Here is a 25,816-nt window from a genome sequence, read left to right as displayed (position 1 = left end):
TGTTGCTGGAGATCCACCAGTTTCCTCGTGATCAAATATCCCAAAGGTTCTGATTAGGCTGAAATTTCAGTAACCCAGATCTCATTCTCAGCAAACCTCTCGACAGAGTTTTCATCTTCAAACATGGCATACTACAGCTGAACGACCACGTGCAAGTCTTTACTTGATGCTGTACTTGTTGAAATACAAAAACTGTTCATGACAGCATATCAAGAACATGGGTTTGCTCAGTTTCTTTGTTGTAACTCTATGATTATGACAAGGAATATACTGATCTTTGACATCTAATAAATATTTGGGTTCTTCTTGTTAGTCTCTTCCATTGCTGTGCCTTGAACCCCGTGTTCTGCAGCCCTTACACGATCTCTTCGACACCGCCTGGCCATGCTAGCCGTCGTCATCCTATCTCCTCTCCCTGCCACGACTGTAGCTGGAAGCTTTAGAAGCTTCTAGTAACTTCTAAAGGCCTCCTCCCAAGCCCCCTTTCCCGTGGTACATTACACCTTTTCCGTGGTAGATTTAACCCATTTTCCAGAGTACATTAAAGCCCTTTTTCCGGGGTACATTAAAGCCCTTTTCTGGGGTACATTAAAGCCCTTTTTCCAGGGTACATTAAAGCCTTTCCTGTGGTACATTAAACCTTTTCCGTGGTAGATTTAACCCCTTTTTCGAGGTACATTAAAGCCCTTTTTTTGAGGTACATTAAAGCCTTTCACGTGGTACATTAAACCCAAGTCCCTTAAAGTTCACCTTACTCTAGGAAAAGAAAACCCTTAATCCCCGTGCCTAAATCCATAAGTCGCATCTTGTGTTTGAAACCCTGTGTTTTACCCCTCATATTTCTTTTTTTATACACCCCTAAGCCCTTTTTGAACCCGTGTCCCCTTTTTCCCTTCCCCATGCTATAAGCCTTCAACCGTTAGTTTTACCATTTGTTTTAACCCCGAGTTAAAATCCCTAAAACCTTTACTACTTCGTGTCCCAAAAACCTACTAAAAATCCCCCTTCCTATACCTTTTACTCCAAGCCTAAAGTTCTTCCAAGGGATTCCATAGATGTTTGTGAAGCCACACTCACACATAACCTTTTTCACCGTGATTATATCTGATGCCAGGAGGCATATTCCACGGTGGATTCCGTGAGGTTTTACGGTGGATTCCGTAAAATTAGATGACCGGGGCTCATACACAAAGTGGATTCTTTGTGCGAGAAGTTGATGGGGATGCCTGTCCTTTTCGGGCGTTTCATTAATTTAGTGTGTACATGGGTGATTCCATAGCGGGTGATTCCGCAAAATGCATATTAAATTAATAAACGTTTATGAGTTTAGAGTGCGCACTCGTAATAAATTAAGGTTAGGATTTATTTCTAACCAGTTGATTTATTTATGTAGCTGAAGACTGCTACGTATTCACTTTTGTCGGTTTAATTGTATTATTTTACTAACGATTGTGAATACTTCAGTTGATGTGTAGAGATAGCAGCAGTGGCGGAGGAAAGCATTGGAGTCTATATTCGACCTATGGATTATATTTTGATAGGTGCCATGCCTATATTTTGTCATGTCTATTGAGGCATCGATTATTTATTATTATTTTGTATGCGCCTATGCGCACGGATATGTTATTTCTATTTGGGGCATTGTGTTGGGTGTGCCAGACTCTATGGGCACCGTCCATTAGCTTTATTTCCTTTTTTTGTAAAAGGCAAACTCAAAAGCTAAAAGCTTGTCATATTTTTGTAAATTGGGCTATTATTGAGCATGAAGATGGAAATATACATAAAATACATGCTTTGTGAAGTGCTCACACTAGGCATGGGGGGAGATTGAACCCAATTGGTCTCTTGCTCTTGTCGTTCATGCTTTTTACATTTTTTTTGTGCAAAAAGGTAGAGTTCATTGTTCTTGGGGACCTTTTGGGATTCACTACGTGAGCATACAGCGACTGATCTGTGCACCAGTGGTATCAGAGCGGAGCTGAGATCAAGAGCTTCCAATCGCTACCCATCTCGTGTGAAGGCGGAGCTCCAGGAACAATCGGGCTCTACGGTCAATCTCGTCGCGAACTGTCAATACAGGCAGACTTCTGGCGATCAAGAACCCCTGTTTTTACTCTCAGATCGCGAAGGACTAGGCTGTACAGGCGGAGGACCACGCATTCATCTCCTTCACCAAAATCATGGTTAACAGACAAAAAGAGTAACTTCCTATTTCATTAAGCTTCAAAGCTTCAAGTTAAAACTTAATCAACTTGATTAGAAGCTTAAGAAGGCTTCTCCCAAACAAATCGTCAACGAGGCATCTCAGGACCTGCCCACGTTTTCGCCGCCTGAGAAAAAACGCCCCCCCCCCTCCCACGAAATTCAACAATTAAGCTCCAAGGCTTAATCCACTAAAGCTAAGTTAACTTACCTAAGTCAGACAAGACAAGCAAGTCACAAACTCCAGGTCCTGCGCACCAGAAATCAAGTTCTGCAAGTCAACTGTGATCAAGTCCTACAAGTTCACTAGTCGGCTAAGTCTGCAACTCTGCAAGTCACCTAAGTCTGCAACTCTGCAAGTCAAACTAGTCAACTGGAGTCAGAACTGACTTGTGCTCAAAACTCCTAGAAGGACTGTTTCTGCGCAGAAACTCCGAACTGCAAAGTTGTTCATGGCAAGGTATTCTACCCATACGCAGGTTTGCTGAAGTATTTTCAGCATACGAAGAAGGGAAATTTGCAGATTTTCTGAAGATTGAGAAAGAAATACCCAAAAACACATAGCCTTGTAACCCCGAATTTGAGTTACGCTCATCTCGCTAACCTGATTTTGAGTGAGAAAGGTCCTTTGAGTTTTACAGGATGACAGAACCACAAATGGATGATCCTATGGCTGAAGACGACCTACCTGAGCCTACCATGGAACAAAAATTGGACCTAATCATGATGCAATTGGAAGAAGAACGAAGGGCTAGGCAAGCATTGCAAGCGCAATTGGTAAAATTACAAAGAGCATCTACCGACAAAGAAGAACCTCAAGCTGGAGATTTGATTTGACGTACCATCGACACCACTCTTGAAACTCAAACCATTCGCAAGAAATCAAAGATAAGTAAACGAAGTTTCAAATTTCACACTTTCAATGGCATACGAAAAGGAAAGACTGTTTTATCATTCATTAGCCAGTTTGATGACTATTTCCATGAGGAAACCTATCCAGAAAAAGATAAAATCAAGTGTGTTACTAATCATTTGGTAGACAGAGCATCACTTTGGTGGACTGTAGTATGCAAGAGCATAGAATGTCCTGCTACTTGGGAAGATTTCAAGAAGAAGTTCATGCAGAATTTCCTTCCACCGCAATTTCATGAGAAGGCTATCAAGCAATGGGATCTACTTCAAAACGGGATTGTGAGCCTATTCCTGAGTATACAGAGCGTTTTTGGAATGCACTCCTACAGCTACGCATGCTTGAAGACGTACCAGAGACGATACATAAGCGGAAGTATATGTCTGGACTTCTTGGACATTACTACGCTGAAGTGAACATGTTCAAGCCTGCTACCCTTGAAGATGCCATCTCACTAGGTCACGACACTGAAGATAAGTTACGCGGTAGAGACAGACAACCACAGCAATTCCAAGACAATGGTAATTATGGATCTAAACAATTCAATTCCAATTTTAGAAGGTTTAATCCAGGTCGTTTCTCTTCATCATCTTTCCGCAAGAATTGGGCTAAAACACCTGCATTACCATCTAATGTCAATCCAAATCCTAAGCCTATTCCACAAGCAAATCCAAATGTACCTAGACTTCCCACCATTGCAAATAATGTAACCAAAGCCAAGCCAATAGTATGCTATAAATGTCACCAGCCTGGACATCTCATAGCAAATTGTCATTCAAAGAAGCCACCAACTCATATCAACTATCTTGGAGCCATGGACGAAGACGAACAAGAGGATATGCCTGATTTCACTGAAGATGAGGACGACACTACTACTACTTCCAACGCTTTACCAGGTATGCCTACTCCACATTCATTATTGACTATGAAATGTTTGGTGCATGGAAAGGAAAAGACTATCTTGCATGATGACGGTAGTACTCATGATTTTATTTCAGCAAAATTGGTAAAGGAATTGAAATTACAGACTGTACCTATGCATTATCGCATAAAGGCTGCATTTTTAGGTACTAGGTATAATGGTACACAGGAAGTACAAGATTTAGAGATTCAAATTGGTTCATACACTGAAAGAAGAAATTTCTTAGTTGTTCCATTATAGTCGAGTGACATTATTTTAAGAATGCCTTGGCGACACCAGCATATCCCAGATATAGATAATTCCACACACACAATGAATATTAATTTTCAAGGAAAATCTATTACATTATATGGTATGCATGCATTTAATGTTTTTCCATTGCTTTTGCATACTCAAGCAAAACGTGCATTACGCAAGAGTAGTAAATCATATCTCATTTGGGTGAATGAATTGCAAGCAAGGGAAAATCATATGCACCCTAGGCATAAGGAACTTCTTGCATATTTTAAGGACTGTTTTGCAGAAGACCTACCACCAGGTTTACCTCCTTCACATCCAGAAGACCATAAGATTGATTTGATCCCTGGCACACAACCACCTTGCAAAGCACCATATAGGCACAACCAGATAGAGCAAAAAGAAATCCAGAGTCAAGTTGAAGAATTACTATATAGAGGTTTAATTCGACCTAGCAGTTCTCCATTCGGTGCACCTGTACTCTTAGTCAAGAAAAAGAATAATACCTATCGTATGTGTATTGACTACCGAGCTTTAAATAAGATCACTGTAAAGAATAGGTATCCTATACCTAGAGTTGATGACCTTATGGAGAAATTGCAAGGATCTTCTATATTTAGTAAAATTGACCTTAAGTCTAGTTATCATCAGGTGAGGCTAGATAAATCTGACATATTTAAGACTGCATTCAGAACACAGTTTGGTCATTACGAATTCTTAGTCATGCCATTCCAATTGACTAATGCACCTGCTACCTTTAGTAGAATGATGAACCGTATCTTTTTGAAATATCAGTATTGTGTGATTGTTTTCTTTGATGATATTTTGGTGTTTAGTCAAGATGAGAAAGAGCATTATGAGCATTTGTCATTAGTTTTTCAATTATTGAAAGAAAATCAACTGTTTGCAAATCTTGAAAAGAGTGAATTCTTTAAGACAGAAATTGAGTATTTAGGTCATATTGTATCATCTGAAGGAATTAAAGTTGATCCTAAGAAAATTGATGCAATATTGCATTGGCCTATTCCTAAAAACGTGCATGAGTTACGCTCATTCCTTGGTCTTGCTAGTTTCTATAGGAAGTTTGTACGTAATTTTTCATTACTTGCTTTACCATTAACAAAACTTCTCAAGAAAGGAATTGTTTATCAATGGACTGAAAATCAACAGAAATCCTTTGACTTACTGAAACATGCATTAACCAATGCCCCTGTTTTACAATTGCCTGACTTTAATAGACCATTCTTTCTAGTTGTGACTGATGCTAGCGGATCAGGAATAGGAGCCGTACTAATGCAAGACAATCATCCTATAGTATATTCCAGTTGTAAGCTGAAACCCTCTGAGCTGAAATATTCCACATATGACAAAGAACTATTAGCAGTTGTACAAGCATTAAGACAGTGGAAACACTACTTAATGGGTTCAGAATTTATGATAAAGACCGACCAGCAAAGCATTAGACATTTACTTAGCCAACCCCAAATTTTTGACCGTCATATCAAATGGGCTTCCTTTATTCAAAGTTTTCATCCTATCATTCAATACCAACCTGGAAAAGAAAATGTAGTTGCTGATGCATTGAGTAGAAGACCTGCAATTCATAATATTTCTGCCATATCTTTTGATTCTTTGATTGCTATGAAAGATACATATTACCAAGATATTACTTTTCATTCTGATTGGAATAAATTAGTTCAAAATAATTTCATTCCTATTGATTCATTGTCATATAATGATGGATTTATGTTTTATGAAAAGAGACTGTGTGTTACTATTCCATTCCGATCTTTTGTTTTGAATGAAATTCATTGTCCCCCATATCAAGGTCATAGAGGTATTATATCTACATTACGTATGTTAACTGAAGATTTTTATTGGCCGCATATGGATACAGATGTATCTAATTTTGTTTCTGAATGTTTGATTTGTCAAAGAGTTAAGAGACATCATGGTAAACAGTATGGATTACTAATGCCTTTGTCTATTCCATCTAAACCTTGGGAAAAAAATTCTATGGATTTCATTACTGGTTTACCAAATACTAAATCTAACCATGATATGATTTGGACAGTTGTAGATAGATTTAGTAAGCAAGCATATTTCATTCCATGTAAGAAAACTTTAACAGCATCACAAGCAGCACAATTGTTTTTGAAAACTGTTTTTACTAACCATGGATTGCCAAAAGTTATCATTTCAGATCGTGATTCTAGATTTTGTAACAATTTTTGGATTACCATGTTTGCTAATCTAGGCACAAAGATTGATTTCTCATCTACATTTCATCCAGAAACAAATGGACAAACAGAAGCCACAAACAACACCATTCTAGATCTTTTACATGCATATACTATCTCTAAACCTCAGACATGGGACACTCATTTGTATTTATTACAGTTTGCATATAACAATACACCGCACACATCTACAAAGAAAGCACCGTTTGAAGTCATTTATGGATATAGGTTATCTACACCTGTTGCATCTTTGTCTAATAGAATTCAGAGTGCTGATGATATTGCTAGTATGCATAACAGTATTTTTGATGAGGTTAAGGATATGATTGCTAAAGCCCAACAATCATATACCAAGCAAGCCAACAAGAAAAGACAAGCCATGAATTTCAAAGTTGATGATTATGTTTGGCTGAGAATAGAAAAACGTAGACTGCAAAGTGTAGATAGACATCCAGTTGTCAAATTAGCTCCTAGATTCTATGGACCATTTAGAATCATTCATAAAATTAATGATAATGCATTCAAGTTAGAATTACCATCTCATTGGAAAATTCATAATACAATTCACATTAGCTTATTGAGACCATTTAGAGGCCAATTACCTGTCCACCCTGTTTATGAAAATCCACCTTTATTAGAGGAAGAGACTGAAATACTTGAACCAGAAGCTATCATAGACACTGATTATATGACCACTAGAACTAGCCGAAGGTATTCTAGATATCTAGTTAAATTTAAGAACCATCTTGTAGAGGAAGCACAATGGATGCAGGCTAGAGACTTAAATGCTTTCCCCACTCTGTTATCTCCACATTGAGCTAATAGCAACTGAGGTCAATTGCTATCCCACCCCGGGGGTATGATGCCAGGAGGCATATTCCACGGTGGATTCCGTGAGATTTTACGGTGGATTCCGTAAACTTAGATGACCGGGGCTCATACACAAAGTGGATTCTTTGTGCGAGAAGTTGATGGGAATGCCTGTCCTTTTCGGGCATTTCATTAATTTAGTGTGTACATGGGTGATTCCATAGCGGGTGATTCCGCAAAATGCATATTAAATTAATAAACGTTTATGAGTTTAGAGTGTGCACTCGTAATAAATTAAGGTTAGGATTTATTTCTAACCAGTTGATTTATTTATGTAGCTGAAAACTGCTAGGTATTCACTTTTATCGGTTTAATTGTATTATTTTACTAATGATTGTGAATGCTTCAGTTGATGTGTAGAGATAGCAGCAGTGGCGGAGGAAAGCATTGGAGTCTAGCGAGTATTCGATCTATGGATTATATTTTGATATGCGCCATGCCTATATTTTGTCATATCTATTGAAGCATCGATTATTTATTATTATTTTGTATGCGCCTATGCGCACGGATATGTTATTTCTATTTGAGACATTGTGTTGGGCGTGCCAGACTCTATGGGCACCATCCATTAGCTTTATTTTCTATTTTTGTAAAAGGCAAACTCAAAAGCTAAAAGCTTGTCATATTTTTGTAAATTGGGCTATTATTGAGCATGAAGATGGAAATATACATAAAATACATGCTTTGTGAAGCGCTCACACAAGGCATGGCGGGAGATTGAACCCAATTGGTCTCTTGCTCTTGTCGTTCATGCTTTTTACATTGTTTTTTGTGCAAAAAGGTAGAGTTCATTGTTCTTGGGGACCTTCTGGGATTCACTACATGAGCATACAGTGACCGATCTACGCACCAATATCCTATAGACCCTTTTTCTCTTAAGCTTATAAACCTTTCCCTCTCCAAAGAAGCTAGGATTTTGGAGGACTTATTATCCCTTCTTGTGGTCAACTTTTTGAACGAATTCTTGCCTCGAAAGAGAGATGGTGGAAATCTGGAAGAAAGAGTAAAAGCTGTCTTCACGTTCAAATTGCGATGCCGCCTAGAAAGTCCAAGGAGTAGTTATAGGAGGGTCATGTCCTGGTATCCATGTGGATATCTCACCCCAAAACCAGGTCTTTTTTCTTCTTGGTTTTATATAAGTTTTAAGTCAATCATGCAAAGATGAATTGTTAAGGATAGGATATATTTTTTCGAGTTATTTTCAATGAAGGAGTTTAGTTTAATTGAACAAATGATAATGTATAGAACATAGTTTCCTTCGAATAGCATCATGCATTAAAACAAATTACGAGCAAGATTATCTGCCTACTATAGTTGTATATTTTGGCTAAATCTTGAAGATATAAAAACCGCATCTTGCACCATTAGTGCTATTCCTTTTTGCAACGAATCATCGTAGAAGATGAAATTCATGAAAGGTTTCTTACGTTGCTGAATATTAGGAAGTTATCATTCCTAATTGCATATCTTAGCAAGAAAAAGATTGTTATTTGGCATGAGTTTCATTTGCAAGGAAAAAGGAAGATTAAATTGAATTCACCTACCTCAAAGCAATAAAGTTTAGGACTGAAAAATCATTTGTCACAAGGATAACAAATCGTGCCGAGGTGGTCTCAATATTACCTTCCAAAAGATAACCAAATCAATATAAACTTAGAAATACCATGCTGCAAAATATGCCTTGGGAATTATTTAAAGACCAAAGAAACGTTTATACCTTAAGCACTTGACTACCTTCCCTGATTGTAGGGTCAATTAATTTCGTAAAGGTAAAAGAACTAGGGTTGTCCTTGAGGTTCTTAAAAAGAGGCCCTAGGTCCGACATACGTCAGTTTAAAGAAACTAAAACGGATCATTTCATCGCAGGACCTACACAGCAAGTACGAAGTCATATAGTCTTGTGATTGATTCACAAAAAGAAAGGGTAAATACCCTCAACAAGGATGGCAGATCCTTACGCGAGTTATCTTGCAAAAGGATGTATTCTTGGATATCCTTCTAAATAAGAAAAGTTATAAACCGCAAACTAAAGTATCCAATGAACTTTAGGGTTGACCAAGTTGGGTTAATAAGGTACGCCCTAACCCAGAATATAAAGGATCTTTCCAAGTTGCAAGACACCTTGGAACGAGTGCTGATACATTCGAAAGGAAAGAATAACTCCTTAGCAATTTGCCAAACAACAAGATCGATTAATGGAAATGTTTGAGCTTGCTAGAGATTTTAGAGCATTGTTTGATTTATGAATTACAAATTAAATAGATAATTAAACTTTAGGTTGAAGGCCTGAAGGGAGAGGCAGTTTCAGTTACCCCCTACTGCCTGCCTGACCCTAACCAAGGAGGTTGTTGACCGTGCCGAGAATGTGGACCGAACCTGCTGCGAGAGGTCTCTCCGTTGAGCTCTACTTGGAGCACGAGGACGCTTGGGTGCCAGGGGGGGCTCTGGCCGTAAATCCCTCGCCTTTCGGGTCCTACACAAGAGGCTAACATGACTCGGGATTGGATCTCGAGGCCCACATACTAGTTTATGAGCGAAAGCTTGGAATAGTGATCCCTGTGGATTACTGGATAGCCTTCGGGCAGATTATGGACATGCCTATGGGCGGAAACTCCTTGTATTTCAAAGATAAAAATGATGATATGTTAATAAAGAACTTGTTTGATACTGTTTTTCTATGTCACGTGATAAGATTACGTGAAGGAAACAGTGCTTAACGGATTAATTAAAGAAGCTGATTGTTATATGTCAAATTAATGTGTTAGATAATTACATAACTAAAACAAACTGAGGAAAGTGCGGAGGATAGGTCATGGGTCCGTCCTACGGTTGGGTGGTCCCGGTTAGCCAGGAACTTTTCTCAAAATCTCGAAGAACTTGTCAAAGAAAATGAATAATGAAAGCAATGACCTAGAGTTATGTCTTAACCGATTTACGTTGTTTTAGGGGAACGGAATGGGACTATGCCTTATGGCAGAGAGGTCGAGCTTTGTATCCCTCTCGTTTCCCATTCTCCTTGAACCAAGTGCAGCATAAATCAGCTTCGGATCTAGTGTTTCTACGTAAGTAGTATGCTTGGGTCCGATGCTAGTTGCTGTTAGATAATGACCAATCAGGATAACCCTAATTCCGGTCGATCCTAAGTGGGAATGGCCAGGATACTTCCGCTACGTGGCAGACACAGAAAGACCTAGATCTCAAATCCCGTAACATTCCATGGGAGTGCCGAGCGGAGCTTTCTAGACATCCTTTCCAATGGACTGCTAAGACGTGGCCTGGATGATTCTAGTGGACACGTTACAACCACATCCGACGGTCTTCCCAACCAATCTTGTCTAACTAAAACCATTAAGGTCCGGACTGCCCCAATCTCCGCGAGGCGAATGGCTCCCAAGAAGAAAGTCGCGGGAAGCATAGGTGCCCAAGACATCGATAATGCTGAAGGGACGAGCGAAACGACCAACGCAGCACACACGAATCAAGCCCAAGTTCCAAGCATTAAAAAAAGTTAATTTAGGACTTAGTTCTCATGGAAGAATTAATGTCGTGCATAAGGTTTATATTAAAAACTAAGTTGCACGCAATGGTAGGGTTGAATTTGCATAATTTTTTACTCACCTAAAATGATAAGGTTATCACCTTACCTCACATGAAATGATAATTTCTACACACATAAAATGATGGGGTTATTGCCTTATTTCACATAAAATGATAGCTTTTTAACCAGTTCAGTGCATGAATAGTCATTTAGAATTCACGTTGCAAAATTATGGTTAAAAGAAACACATGAAATATTAATTTTTGCTCATGAGATACATTTGCTTCGTTAGGGACAAAACCCTAGGGCTTTCATAGACGCAGTTCACATGTGATCGAGTGCATTAGAAATAAGTACTCATTTCCAGGAGTAAAGGGAGATAGAAGCTATTTAGGGGCCAACTATACTAAACACACAATGTGCATGATGGTTGGGAACTCCTACATAGAACCGTTCTAAGAGAATTGGAAGGATCGCATGCATCTAAACCGCATCTTGAAAATTTAAATGGAGAATCATGTGTTGCCATGTGTGTTAACTGAGCTTGGCTAGAATTAGAGATTATAAGACCCTTGGTTGAGTTGTGAATAAGGCATGTCCAGTGCCTTGACTGACCAACTAGGGCTTCAATTAGGGACTAAGATACCCTAAGAGAGTATAAGTCAACTTACCAAGACCATTTGCTCTTGTTGAAATTATTGGGATTTTGCCAAGTTGTGGAAAGACCCAAGATCGGGTGCTGGGCATCCTGGAAAAAGGAGTCACACCTTTCGGTCGCACAAACTACCTCCAAAATGTTCGTGCTTGTACTTAGATACATTATTTGATCTCTTTGCTCAAGGAACTAATTCAAGGAAAACACTTAATGCTTCAGGTTGAAATCCTTGAGGGAGAGACAGGAACAATTACCTCTGATTGTCTGCCTGGCCCTATCCAAGGGGGTGTTAACGGCACCTGGTATATGGACCTAACCCGTTGCAAGAGGTCTCTCCGTGGGTACTGCTTGGAGCGGGAGGATGCTTGGGTGCCAAGGGAGGCTCTGGCTGTAAATCCCTTGCCTCCGGATCCTGCGCAAGAGGCCAACATGACTCGAGATGGGATCTCCAGGCCCGTGTACTAGTCTATGGGCAGAACTTGGAACAGTAATCTTGTAGATTGTTGGGATGGCCTTCGAGCATGATGTTGGATGTAATATGGAATTTTGATAAATAAAGAACAGATTCTTGAGAAAAAGGAACTTGCTTGATATTGTTTTTGTGTCAGTGCCTAAGTTACATGAATGAACCTATGATTAAATTATTTAATTAAGGGAGCTGATTTTGCATGTCAAAATGTAATGTGTTAGGTAATTAGATAAATAAAGAAATCTGAGAAAAGTGCGGTGGACGTGACTCACGTCTGTCCTACGGAAGGGTGGTCCTGGTTAGTTGGGAACTTTTCTCAAATGATGAGATGATAAGACAATGAGGACTTAAAGACTTGCCGGTAGGAAATGATCCCTCACCTTAGGTCAATCCCAAGTGGGAACGGCTGGACTCTTCCACTTGAGGTAGACTTCGGAAGGCCTAGATCGCAAACCTTGTGTCATTCCCTATGAGTGCCAGGCGGAGCCTTCAAGACCCTCCTCCCAATGGGCTCCTAAGATGTGTCCCACAAATGGGCACGTTACAGTTGGTATTAGAGCGAACCAACGAACTCTAATATTTACAAAGGAGCTTAATGGAGTAAAGTAAAGGGATTAAGGGGCCAGCCAGGGGAAGGTGAGGGGAAGAGAGCAATGTTTGCTGTTGAAAACATTTCCTTACTCACTTATGGATGCTAGGCTGCAGAGGCACGAAGCATGGAACAAATTCTTGGTATTCCACGTTATGTTTATGACCTCAATGCGTGCTTCAGATTATCGATAGAGGCTAGGCATGATGAATATTCTAGACCGCATCTACAATCCTTCACCCCTGTACGCAGAACGGAGATGGACGGGAGAATCAAGAATATATTACGTAGCGGCCCACTAACTTGCGTACCTTCAGACCAACTTGAAGAGAATCAAGTGGATGGAGGATTTAAAGATCCTGCAGCTGTTCATCTTTGTTTAAGCTCACACAAACACAACCCTGCATGTTGGCGGTTGGCAAGTCAAGTAGAACAAGTATGTGTATGAAGAAGTGACTCGGGTGATCCCTGTTGAGACACAATCAAAGTGCTGGGTCATTCTGAGAAGAACGAGTATCAAAGGAAGGGATACCCCAAGCTTCCTATGACTTATCAATTCCTGAAAATCCATGATCCCTCTCTATATTATTACTCAATCCCTGTAGCCGAATGTAACACAATCCTATTTTCCCTTAACTGATGTGCCAATCAGCTTGTTCTACTTTCCCAAAATAAATGTACTCAAAAGGGCTATGCCCTCATGAATGAATAAGATTTTTTTTAAATGCCTATCCTGACTGTAAATGTTGGCAAAGGAGTTAAGTGATTAGGTTACTTGGCTAAAAGCTGTGCTGGTTATATTAACATAATGTGAGAAAGGTTTGATAAGTTTTTAACAAAAAGAATCTTATTTCCCAAGCGCAACTCCAAGTGCAGATTCCAAGTTTGAGCCCTGCACTAAGTACAACTATGATTTAAGAGAAGAAGTTCCTTCTCAAAAAAATCAAGTCACTTGAATTCGATGGTAAGGGAAGGACTGTTCAAACTGATGCCAAGATCTAGATCGAGTCCATGGAAGACTATTTTGAGGCAACAGGAACTGCACCTACTAACCAAGCTATGCTCCCCAAACTTAAGCTTACAAGCGAAGCAAGACTTTGGTGAAAATAGTGGTGCAGAGACCAAGGGATCTCTGAAGGGACAGTCACTTGGGAGAAGCTTAAGGAAGCTGTGCGAGGGAGGTACCTGCCCCCTGCCTACTGCACACAAAAGATGAATGAATTCTATGAATTGAAGTAGCTTGGGCTATCCCTTGATGCTTATTATTCAAAGTTCCTCTCTCTCTTAAAGTACATGACAAAAATGGATATGACACAACAGGTGTCAAAGTTTTGTGCTGGGTTAAATCGACCCATAAACACTCGCTTGGAATCAATGTGCCCAATGGACCTACAAGACGCACTCATTCAAGCTGCACCAATATTACAAGAGGTGCAGACCAAGCTAAGGAACAATAGGACTTGGCCTTATAGGGATCAGAACAAGGGAATGTATAGGGCCCAGTCTAAGAGAGTGCAAGGTCAAAATCAGGGCAAAGGAAGAAAGCTAGGACCAACGCTATCAACAATTTTGTTCCTACACAAGGTAATGGCCGCAATCTCCATTGCTTCCATTGCAAGGAGCCTGGACACTTCAAGAGGCAATGTCCCAAGCTTAGTAGAGGACAACGCCAAGGGCCATTCCAAGGAGGTACCGTCATGGCCAGAGGGAGAACCTCAAGTGTTGCCAACAAGGAGTTGGGTGATGAAGAAGATCCATCCATGGATGTTGATATTGAGAGGGCAACGGTTCACGCTGCTCTTCACGAGAAGGGTCCAAATCGCCAATTCTCGGTGATCCAAACTCCATCGAATTATGAAGGTAAAAGCTTCAAAACCCTAATCAATTGTGGTAGTACACATTTCTTCATTTCACCGATCTGTGCAAAAAGGCTAAGGATAGCCACAATAGACGCACCTACTTTACTTGTGGAATTGGCAAATGGTCATGAGGTCTCTTGTACTAGGCAAACTGCTAAGATGAAATTACTATCGGGTGGAAAGTCGACTTCGGTGAGATTCAAGGTAATGAACCTAGGTGTCCACGAATGTTTGCTCAGAGTGGATTGGCTAATACCCAATGATGCCCACATCCACTATGGAAAGGGCCAAGTCTCCTTTCAAAATTCTAAAGGGGATCTAGTTACAACTCAAGGAGAGGCTGGTAAGCCAAAAATTCAGCTAGCAAAAGCAACACGGATAATAAAATGAGTTAGAAAGGGTCTACCTATCTATCTGATTAAACTAAATAAGCTAGATCAGAATCATGAATCTGGGGAAGAACCTTCATGGTTAAAGGAATACGCATATGTATTTCCTGAGGAGCTAACAGAACTTCCTCCTCAAAGGGAAGTCGACCATGAAATCAAGCTGGTGCCAGGAGTTGCACCAGTCGCAAAGAGACCGTATAGGATGTCCATCTCGGAAGCGATTCAACTGAAGGAGCAACTCAAGCAATTGTTAGACCAAGGCTACATCTGTCCTAGCAGTTTGCCATGGGGAGCTCTAGTGTTGTTCCAGAAGAAGAAAGATGGAACGCTTCAGCTATGCATTGACTACAGAGGGTTGAATCAATAGACCATTAAAAACAAATACCCCATTGCAAGAATAGATGAACTACTTGACCATCTTCAAGGTGGAAAGATCTTCTCTAAGATAGATCTCAGGTCTGAATATTATCAGATAAGGATCAAGGAAGAAGATATCCCAAAGACTACATTCAGCACAAGGTATGGACACTTTAAATTCCTAGTGATGTCATCCGGACTAACAAATGCTCCTGCTACCTTCAACAGGTTAATGCACGATATCTTTAGGCCCTATCTTGATGACTTCATACTCATATTCTTTGACGATATCCTAATATACTCTAAGCAGGAAAAAGATCATGAACCCCAGCTTCGCATTGTTCTTGAAACAATGAGAGCACACAAGCTTTATGCCAAGAAGAAGAAGTGTGCATTTTTCAAGCGACAGATTGAATATCTGGGATTCATTGTATCAACGGAAGGAATTTCAGTGGATCTGGCCAAGGTCAGAGACGTTCTAGAATGGCCAATACCAACTTCTGTCAAAGAAATATGCATTTTTCTTGGATTGAAAGGATGGTACAGGATCTTTATCAAAAACTATGCTTTGATTGCAGTGCCTCTGACTGATCTACTAAAGAAGCAAGCAGCAATTGTATGGTCACCTACTGAATAGACCAACTTTGACAAACTAAAGCAAAGCTTGGCATCAGCACCCATCTTGAAACTTCTTGATCTTAGTAAGGAGTTTGAAGTGGTAATTGATGCAAACGCACTTGCCTTGGGATATGGCTTATAGCAGAAGGTAATCCCATAGCATACTCTTCAAGGAAACTGAAGAGCCATGAAAGGAATTATGCTACCCATGATCTGGAGTTGTTGGCTATCATCAATGCTCTCAAACTTTGGAGATATTACTTACTGGGTAACAAATTTTCCTTAGTGACGGACCATAAGAGTCTTAAATGGATTTTCACCCAGAATGAGCTTAATATGAGGCAACGTTGATGGATCAAAGTGCTAGAAGAATATGATTTTGAAATCAAATACCGGCCTAGAAAGGAGAATATAGTTGCCAATGCACTCAGCCACCACAAGGCATTTTTGAATTCTCTGATTTTGCAAGATCCATCAACAGCAAGATCTCTAGCCACAAAGGTATCAATGCCAAACAACCCAATTCTTGAGATAGCTAGAGAAGAGGTATGTTATGACCCAGTCTATCACAAATTGCTAAGGGAGATCCCCATCAAAGATCAAGACCCGAAGCTAAAGACGAGGTATCAAGAATTCTCTGTAAATACTGGACTTGTCTACTTTAGGACAAGATTATGTATCCCTGCAAGCCAATTTCTCAAGCAAAAGATACTTTGGGAAGCCCGTGACTCCCCTTTCTCAGGACATCCTAGCTATGCCAAGACTCTTAATGTGGTCAGAAAGAGCTACTATTGGGATAGGCTCAAGGGTGACATTCTCAAATATGTCACATAATTTTTGTCTTGTCAGCGCATTAAGGCAGAACATGTCAAAATGCCAGGGAAATTGCAACCACTTGACATTCCCCAAATGAAATGGGAATTCATTAGTATGGAATTTGTTGTTGGCCTACCCCAAGTTCAGGGAGGATACAACTCTATTATGGTTGTAGTAGATATGCTCATCAAGGTTGCACATCTTATCCCTGTTAAGAAAAACTATAAAGCCTCAGACATTGCAATATTATTCATCAAGGAGATATATCAAATTGCATGGGTTACCCAGAAGAATCATTAGTGATCGTGACTCTCTCTTCACATCACACTTCTGGAGGGCTATCTTTGAGGCCATTGGGACTCAACTCTATTTCAATACAGCTTACCATCCCCAAACTGATGGTCAAACGGAACGAGTCAACCAAGTCATTGAAGATATGCTTAGGGCACACTGTTGTCGCGAACCCAAAAAGTAGATTCAATATTTGCCACTGGTTGAGTTTGCCTACAATGCTTTTACCAACAAAGTATTCAGATGACCCCTTGCCAAGCATTGTATGGGCATGATTGTTGTACTCCTTTGAGCTTCTCGGATCCAACCTTGAGGGTTGAAGCTTCAAAGTAGATGCTGGAAGACATGGATGACCAAATCAAATCAATAAGACAAGACATCCAAGTCGCCAAGGACAGACAAAAGGCTTACGCAGACTTGAAACGGCAAGACAAATCCTTCATTGAAGGTGATATGGTCTTCATTTGCGTACACCCTAAAAAGAGTTCACTATCCTTGGGAGAATACAAGAAGCTAAGTCCAAGTTATTGTGGACCTTATAAGATCACTAAGTGCCTAGGACCTAATGCTTACAAACTACAATTGCCCGTAACCCTAAAAGCTCATAATATATTCCATGTTAGCCTATTGAAAAAGTATCTACCTGTCCAAATCATGTACTTGATGATCAGCAAGTTGTAATGCCTAGCCAAGGAGTCCTTGAGCTATGGCCTGATAAAGTATTAGATATCAGGGAGAGGCATTTGAGGCTAAGGACCTTGAAGGAATACCTCGTCCAGTGGAAAGATTATCCCGAAGAGGATGCCACCTAGATGGATGAAGTTACTCTCAACCAACAATACCCCCAGGTCCTTTCGAGATGAGGACATCTCGATTCCTCTAAGGGGGAGAGAATGTAAGGGGCATAGGAGCCCTCCCCTTAAATATTAAAGGAAAAGGAATTTCTTTTTCCTTTCATTAGACCCAAATTTTATTACTTTCCTCCCCTCTCTCCCCGCCGACAGCAGTCGGGGGAGGAGAGAGGGAATGGGAATGGTGGGTTTGAGAGGGGAGGCATGCACCCTCCAGGTGGAGGGTGGCCATGCCAACTATCCCCACCCCTCCCCTATATAAGGGAAGGCTTCTCTCCTCCCCTGGTAAAGGAGGCTACGCCCGCCATCCTACTACACAATCACCCCTGCATTTGACTGCGCCAACCCCCCTGGGGCCTCGTTCGTAGCCAACCCCATCGCTTGGACTACAAGCGTTCACCACCTTCCTGGGCCTTCCAAACGGATCCCTTTCTCCCCCCTGTGATTGAAGCAGTTGCTCTGCCACCCAATCCCACGTATCGTTTCCCCTCCCGACAACTTGGCACTGGCCATTTGGGCCTTTGATCTTGGACAACCCCCCCTTTTGATTGCAGACACGGGACCCTCGCTGGGTCCTCCAAATAAACTGCCTCCATCCGCTGGGCCCCAGACAAGTTGTTTTTCTCCCCCTCCTAGTTGTTCCTCGCTGTGGGGTGAAAAGGAAGAAGGAGAGGAAGAAGGATTGGGAGAGAGAAGGGAGGAGGGAGAGACAAGGAGGAGGTGAAAAGAAGTTGTAAGAGAAGGGAGGAGAGAGAGAGAAGGAGAAGAAGGAGGTGAAAAGAAGGAGTAAGAGAAGGGAGGAGTGAGAGAGAAGGAGAAGAATAGGATAAGAAGAAGAGGGTGGGAGAAGAGAAAGAAGGTGAGAGAGAGAGAAAAGATGAGGAAGAGGGAAAGAGAAGAAGGTGAGAAAAAGGAGTGGAAGAAAGAGTGAGAAAATAAGGAGGAGGTGGAAGAGCAAGAAGGAGGGAGAGGGAGAAGAGAAGGAAAAGGAGTGAAGGAGTAGGAGTGAGGGAGAAGGAGTAAAGAGAGAGAAGAAGGAGGAGAGGGTAAGAAGTAGAGGAAGGAGGTAGAAGGAAAAAGAGAAGTAGAAGGAGGAGAGGATAAGAAGTAGAAGGAGGGAAGAAAAAGGAGGGAGAGAAGAGGAAAGAAGAAGTGGGTAGAAAAGAAGGAGGAGGTAGAAGAGTAAGAAGGAGGGAGAGAGAGAAGAGAAGGAGGAGTGAAGAAAAAGGAGGGAGGAAAAGAAGGTAGAGGAAGAGGGAAGTAGAGGGGGAGTAGTAGAAGAAGGGAAGGAGTAGGAGAGAGGTAGAGGAAGAGCAAGAAAAAGGGAGAGAAGGAGGAGAGGAGAAGAAGAAGGGAAAGGAGAGAGAAAGAGGAAGAAGAAGAAGAGGTAGAGGAAGAGAGGTGAGAAGTGGTAGAGGAAGGAAAAGAGGAAGGAGTAGAGGGAGAAAGAAGTGGAAGAAGGACAAGAAGAGAGGTAGAAGAAAGAAAAGGGGGTAACCGCTACGAGTCACCCAAACCACTCTCCTGGCAATGAACCACTTCCGGTGGTCTTCCAAACCAATGGTGTCTAGCCGAAACCGTTAAGGTCCGGACTGCCCCAATCTCTGCGAGACGAATGGCTCCCAAGAAGAAAGTCGTGGGAAGCATAGGCGCCCAAGCCACCGGTAATGCTGGAGGGATGAGCGGAACGACCAACGCAGCACACATGAATCAAGCCCAGGTTCAAGCATTAAAAAACGTTAATTTAGGACTTAGTTCTCATGGAAGGATTAATGTTGTGCATAAGGTTTATACTAAAAACTAGGTTGCATGCAATGCTAGGGTTGAATTCGCATAAGTTTTTACTCACCTAAAATGATAAGGTTATCACCTTACCTCACATGAAATGATAATTTCTACACACATAAAATGATGGGGTTATCGCCTTATTTCACATAAAATGATAGCTTTTTAACTAGTTCAGTGCATGATTAGTCATTTAGAATTCACGTTGCGCAATTATGGTTAAAAGAAACACATGAAATGTTAATTTCTATTCATAAGATACATTTGCTTCGTTAGGGACAAAACCCTAGGACTTTCATAGATGCAGCTCACATGTGATTCGGTGAATTAGAAATAAGTACTCATTGCCAGGAATAAAGGGAGATAAAAGCTGTTTAGGGGCCAACTATACTAAACGCACAACATGCATGATGGTTGGGAACTCCTGCATAGAACTGCTCTAAGAGAATCGGAAGGATTGCATCCATCTAAACCGCATCTTGAAAATTTAAATGGGGAATCATGTGTTGCCATGTGTATTAACTGAGCTTGGCTAGAATTAGAGATTATAAGACCCTTGGTTGGGTTGCGAATAAGGCATGTCCACTACCTTGACTGACCAGCTAGGGCTTTAATTAGGGACTAAGATACCCTAAGAGAGTATAAGTCAACTTACCAAGACCATTTGCTCTTGCTGAAATTATTGGGATTTCGCCAAGTCACGGAAAGACCCAAGATCGGGTGCTAGGAATCCGAAAAAAAAGAGTCACACCTTAACAGTCGGTCGCACAAACTACCTCGGAAATGTTCGTGCTTGTACTTAGATACATTATTTGATCTCTTTGCTCAAGGAACTAATTCAAGGAAAGCACTTAATGCTTCAAGTTTAAAGCCTGGAGGGAGAGGCAAGAATAGTTACCTCCAACTGTCTCCCTAGCCCTATCCAAGGGGGTGTTAACCGTGCCAGGTATATGGACCTAACCCGCTACGAGAAGTCTCTCCGTGGGTACTACTTGGAGCGGGAGGACGCTTGGGTGCGAGGGGAGGCTCTAGCTGTAAATCCCTTGCCTTCGGATCCTGCGCAAGAGGCTGAGGTGACTCGAGATGGGATCTCCAAGCCCGTGTACTAGTCTACGAGGGGAACTTGGAACAGTAATCTTGTAGATTGCTGGGATGGCCTTCGAGCATGATGTTGGATATAATCCATAATTTTGATAAATAAAGAATAGATTCTTGAGAAAAAGGAACTTGCTTGACATTGTTTTTGTGATAGTGCCTAAGTTACGTGAAGGAACCTGTGATTAAATTGTTTAATTAAGGGAGCTGATTTTGCATGTCAAAACATAATGTGTTAGGTAATTAGATAACGAAAGCAATCTAAGGAAAGCGTGGTGGATGTGACTCAGGTCCGTTCTACGGAAGGGTGGTCCTGGTTAGCTGGGAACTTTTCTCAAATGATGAGATGATAAGACAATGAGGGCTTAAAGACTTGCCAGTAGGAAAGGATCCCTGACCTCAAGTCGATCCCAAGTGGGAACGGCTGGACTCTTCCGCTCGGGGCACACTCGGGAAGACCTAGATCGCAAACCCTGTGTCACTCCCTACGAGTGCCAGGCGGAGCCTTCTAGACCCTCCTCTCGATGGGCTGCTAAGACATGTCCCACAAACGGGCACATTACATCTACTAATTGATTTTTCCATGCTTCTTGGCCCTCCCATCTCTCTTGGGGTTGCTATTCTCAAGCTTGGGACAAATAATTCAACTAGAAAAATAGCTGTGATTCCGTAGGTCAATTTGAATGGAGTTTGTCATATGGCTATTTTGTAGGCCGTTCTATATGCCCATAAAGTTGTCATGAGCTTGTTGTCCTAGTCACTATGCAAGGCAGAGACCAATTTTGTTAGAACACCCACCAAGTTCTTGTTCATGCCATTGGATTGAGGATAATATGGGGATGACTTTTTGTGGATTATTAAAAAGGTAGATAATAAGTGAATGATTACTTCATTAATGAAGTGTATGCCTTGGTCACTAACGAACTCTATGGGGCAAGTGAACCATGAGAGTACTTACTCCCAAAGGAATTTGGCCATGTTTCTCCCATCATTTTTGCAAGTTGTTTGAGCTTCTACCCACTTGGTGAGGTAGTTTTTGACAAAAATGATATAATTTGCTTTGGAGTATTATGCTACAGGGATGACTGGACCAATGAGGACAATTCTCCACTTTTGGAAAGGTTGGCATGCAATAAGTTGGGGTCAACTCCATTTTGTCCTTATGAGTAGGGAATTTAGTCAGTTGTTGGAACTCATCACAATGCTTCACAAACTTAGCTCTGCATCGAATGTTGGCCACCACAATTGGAACTAGGGCACCTTGCATGCTATAATGTCTCCACCATAGAGATGTCCTCCAATGATCCCACCATGTGCTTCCTTGAGCATATCATACATTTTGTGTTGGTAGACACATCTCCTTAAGAGTCCATCCTATTTCCTACCCGAAACAGTTGACCTGCAATCAACTAATAGGGTTGGATCTTCAAGTGTAATATTTTTAACCTACCTTTCTCTGTGGGTCATTACAACAATATTTTCTCCAGGATATGGAGTATGTCATCTGTCCAATATGGGGTGAGGTATCCTCTAAACAAATCTTGTTTGCTAGACATTCTAAAAAGATATGCATCTAGTATGTCATCACGAATTCCATGTCCTACAGCTTCTCCTGTGGGTATGCTAGACATGTGATCTGCCATATAATGCTATTTTCCCTTGCATACAAACACAAATAAGTCACATTCCAAAAGCAAAAGTAACCTTTGAGAAATGTGTCCCACTACATAGGGTTTATTCACAAGATAAGGCAATGCTTGATGATCCACAAAGAAGATAAAGGGTGTCATTATAAGATAGTGTCTAAACTTCTTTAAGGAAAATACCATGTCTAACCCTTCCCTCTCCATTGTGGAATATTTTATTTTGGTCTCAGTGAGTTTTTTGCTAGCAAAGCTCACTTGATAGTCTAGGTTATGTTTGCCAAGTTGGCACAACACTACCCCCATGAAAAATTTTGATGCATCAATGTGCACGTGAAAGGTAATGGACTGATTTGTGGCTCTTAAAATAGGAGTTAAAGTTAGAGATTGTTTAAGCCTTTGATAAGAATGTTGACATTCTTTGGTCCACTCAAATAATATCAATAGCTTGTACAAGGGTCTAGCAATCAATGCATAGTTCAGTACAAACCACCCGTAGTATCCTATGTGGACTAAGAAACATTGAACTCCCTTGAAGTTGGTCGGAGGGGGAAGGTCCATAGATTACCTTGACTTTAGAGTAGTCTCTAGCTATCCCATTCCTCGATGCCATGTTCCCTAAGTTGCAACCATGATTCATCCAAAATTAGCACTTTAAAGGATCCAGTGAGAGACCGTATTGCTGACACCATTGAAATACTACTCACAATTTTTCCAAGTGCTCTTCCTAGTTGGTGTGGATGCATAGGTCACTAATGAAGACTTCCAACCATTTCTTGATCATGTCCTTGAAGATTGCACACATGAGGCACTAGAAGGTAGCAAGAGTATTAGTAAGTCCAAATCGCATGACTATGTAGGCAAACACCCCCCATTTGGTGGAAAGTGACATCTTGTGCCTTTCATTTGGATGGACTTTCACTTGGTTATAGCCTCAGAAGCCGTCCAAAAAGTTGTAGGATTCTATTTCTACCATTCTCTCCAGCATGTGCTTCATGTATAGCAATAGGTAATTGTCTCTCTTGGTGGCTACCTTGACCTTCTTATAGCTTATGCACACTCAAATCTTCCTATTCTTTCTCATTACTATAACTATGAGCAACACCTAGTCTATGTACTCTATCTCATAAATGAATCCTACCTTCTCAATAGCTTATCAATATCCTCCTTTACAGCATATGCATGCTTAGGATTCATGGCACATGGTTGTTGCTTGATTCATACTGCTTTGGGGGTCATGGGAATGCTATGAGTCACAATACTCATATCTATCTCCTTCAGCTCATCTAAGGACCATACAAACACATCCAAATCTTCCCTTAGGAGATTTATGAGATCATGCTCTTCCTCTCAATTAGGTCATCCGCTATGTACATAGGTCAAGTCTTGTCCTTTTCTCTTGAAAAGTTGATCTCCTTAACCTTGGCTAGTGGTCTCACTTACTCGCCCTTCCTATTTGGCTCCTACTAACACCATTATTCTATCACCCTTTCTGTACCTTGTGAAGTGCTTGGGTAGGTTGTAGGGTTTCTTTTGCCATTCATCTTCCTAATGACATTTACTATTTTCTTTTCTTCTCCTTTAGCCTTTAATGCCTCAGGTGGATTGGAAAGTCTCCCTTTGTGTGACAAGTCCTAAGTGGTCGAGGTATCTTAGGGTCACTATCAAAGCTCACCTCTACTTGTCATCCTCACTAGAAGAGACTATCTCCCCTGGTGCTGGCAACTCTAAAACTAACTGTACTCCAAATAATGGTGTGGTGAAAGGATGAAATAATCCCACTTCTCATAATCTACCACGTTGATGAATTCTAGCCAACGGATTGATCATTGTCGTATTGTTGCGCATTCGAGGTGTGAAAACCACCCAAAAGTTGTGCATGAGATTTGTTACTTTGTACATACTTTGACGTAGACGTTGTGCTTTGCTTTGCTTGAACATTTTTCTTTCAGTTGGTTCATGATTCAATTTTACAGAAGAAACAAGCGTAAGTTCCTTAAGAGGCAAACTATTCTTCCTCACAACTGAGAATGGAACGGTGGATATCTTGTTTATCCATCTCTTTCTACATTACACACACTTGATGCTCACACAGCAGGTTGTTATTGATTTGCCATTGATCCGACTGGGAGGTACTTTGCAATGGGAGTGCAAATGTTCTTGTGAGTCTTTGGAAACTTTTTGAGATGCTTTGTGTTCATACTTTTTACCAAGCTTGAAGCAAAGCAAGAGACCTAGAGTTGAAGGGACATGCAATGTGAAGAGGAAAATATGCTGCTTTTCTGTGTGTGTAAGGGAGGAAAGTGTGGCTAAATAAGTGGGCTTTTTCTGGTTCATAAAAAGAAAACAAAAGGGGAAAAGAAAACACTAATGAAGAAAGCTAAAGAGGGATTTTCAAAAGAGCTAAAGAGGGAGGGAAAAAGAGGCGTATGTCACAGAAAAAGAGAGTATTACGCTAAATCTGAATTCTGGGGAGGAGAACAGTCGACACCGAGAGAAAAAGCAGAAGATCCGCCTATGGAATATGGATGCAATGTCAGCTTGACAAAACCCTGGAGATTCTCACACGTAGATTTTACTGGTTTATGAGCTTCATGAAGGAAATGCTAAATTGGGGAGTCGTGGTGAATAATTTTGAGAGGGCTCAAGCTTTGGTGAAGGAGGCACGTTGATCAGGACTGTCGGTTGATGTTTTTGAGGCGGCTACAGCGTCAGTGAGCATACAATTACTAAGGATATTCAGAGACCGAGGTGGAGATTATGATCACCGAGGAGGCCGAGACGATATTGGATTCGTATGAGGACGATACTCTGCGCTAAATAGAGGGGAAAAAGGACGAAAAAGCTGGGGGGGAAAAGCTCGGAAGGCAGAGGGAGTGCGGAAGTCTTGCGAGAGAGGGGAGATAGAGGGAGCGAGAGAGCGATGTCTCTAACGGGTGCAACAACAGCTTTAGGGATCCCTCGTAGTGGTTGAACAAGCCGAGCAGCAAGGCAAATCCATGCTATTGGAGGTAGGGCCTTCTTCACAGAGAGAGAGGCATGCATTCTGCACTGCTCAGCAGGTCGCAGTCTCCAAAATTGAAGCACACAGTCACCAAAGATTCCTTGTGGATTGATGGCTGCTGCAGCACACATAGGATTCGCAAAGTGCTTGTTCTCAAAGGGCTTGCAAAACCAGCAGAAACAAAAGATGGTGTGGGACACGAGAAGCCAGCCTATGACGAGGCAGCAGTGAGCATTGTGGTCTCACTTAAGGCCTGTGCCAAGCAGAAGGATCTGCTCGAAGGTGCTAGGCTACATGCAGATGTTCTGAAGAGCGGCCTGCTCGGAAGTAACCGCCATATAGCGAACACTCTTGTTAGTATGTATGAAAAATGTGGTGAATTTCAAAGAGCACAACAAGTGTTCGATGAGCTTTTGATTCGAGATGTAGTGACTTGGTCCGCGTTAATCTCCGGATATGTACAACAGGGGCTCTGA

General features: G+C 41.2%; 1 pseudogene; it reads left to right on the top strand.

Moving 5' to 3' along the window:
* Positions 1-25,816, top strand: part of LOC148009314 (chromatin structure-remodeling complex protein BSH pseudogene) — a 26,816-nt pseudogene extending 1,000 nt beyond the window's left edge.

The sequence above is a fragment of the Lygodium microphyllum genome, unplaced genomic scaffold, assembly GCF_053477565.2.
Source record: "Lygodium microphyllum isolate KBCC unplaced genomic scaffold, Lygodium_microphyllum_v1.1.10 scaffold_31, whole genome shotgun sequence".
Lineage (NCBI taxonomy): Eukaryota > Viridiplantae > Streptophyta > Polypodiopsida > Schizaeales > Lygodiaceae > Lygodium > Lygodium microphyllum.
The sequence above is the reverse complement of the archived record's forward strand: the minus strand, read 5'-3'. Positions and strand labels throughout refer to the sequence as shown.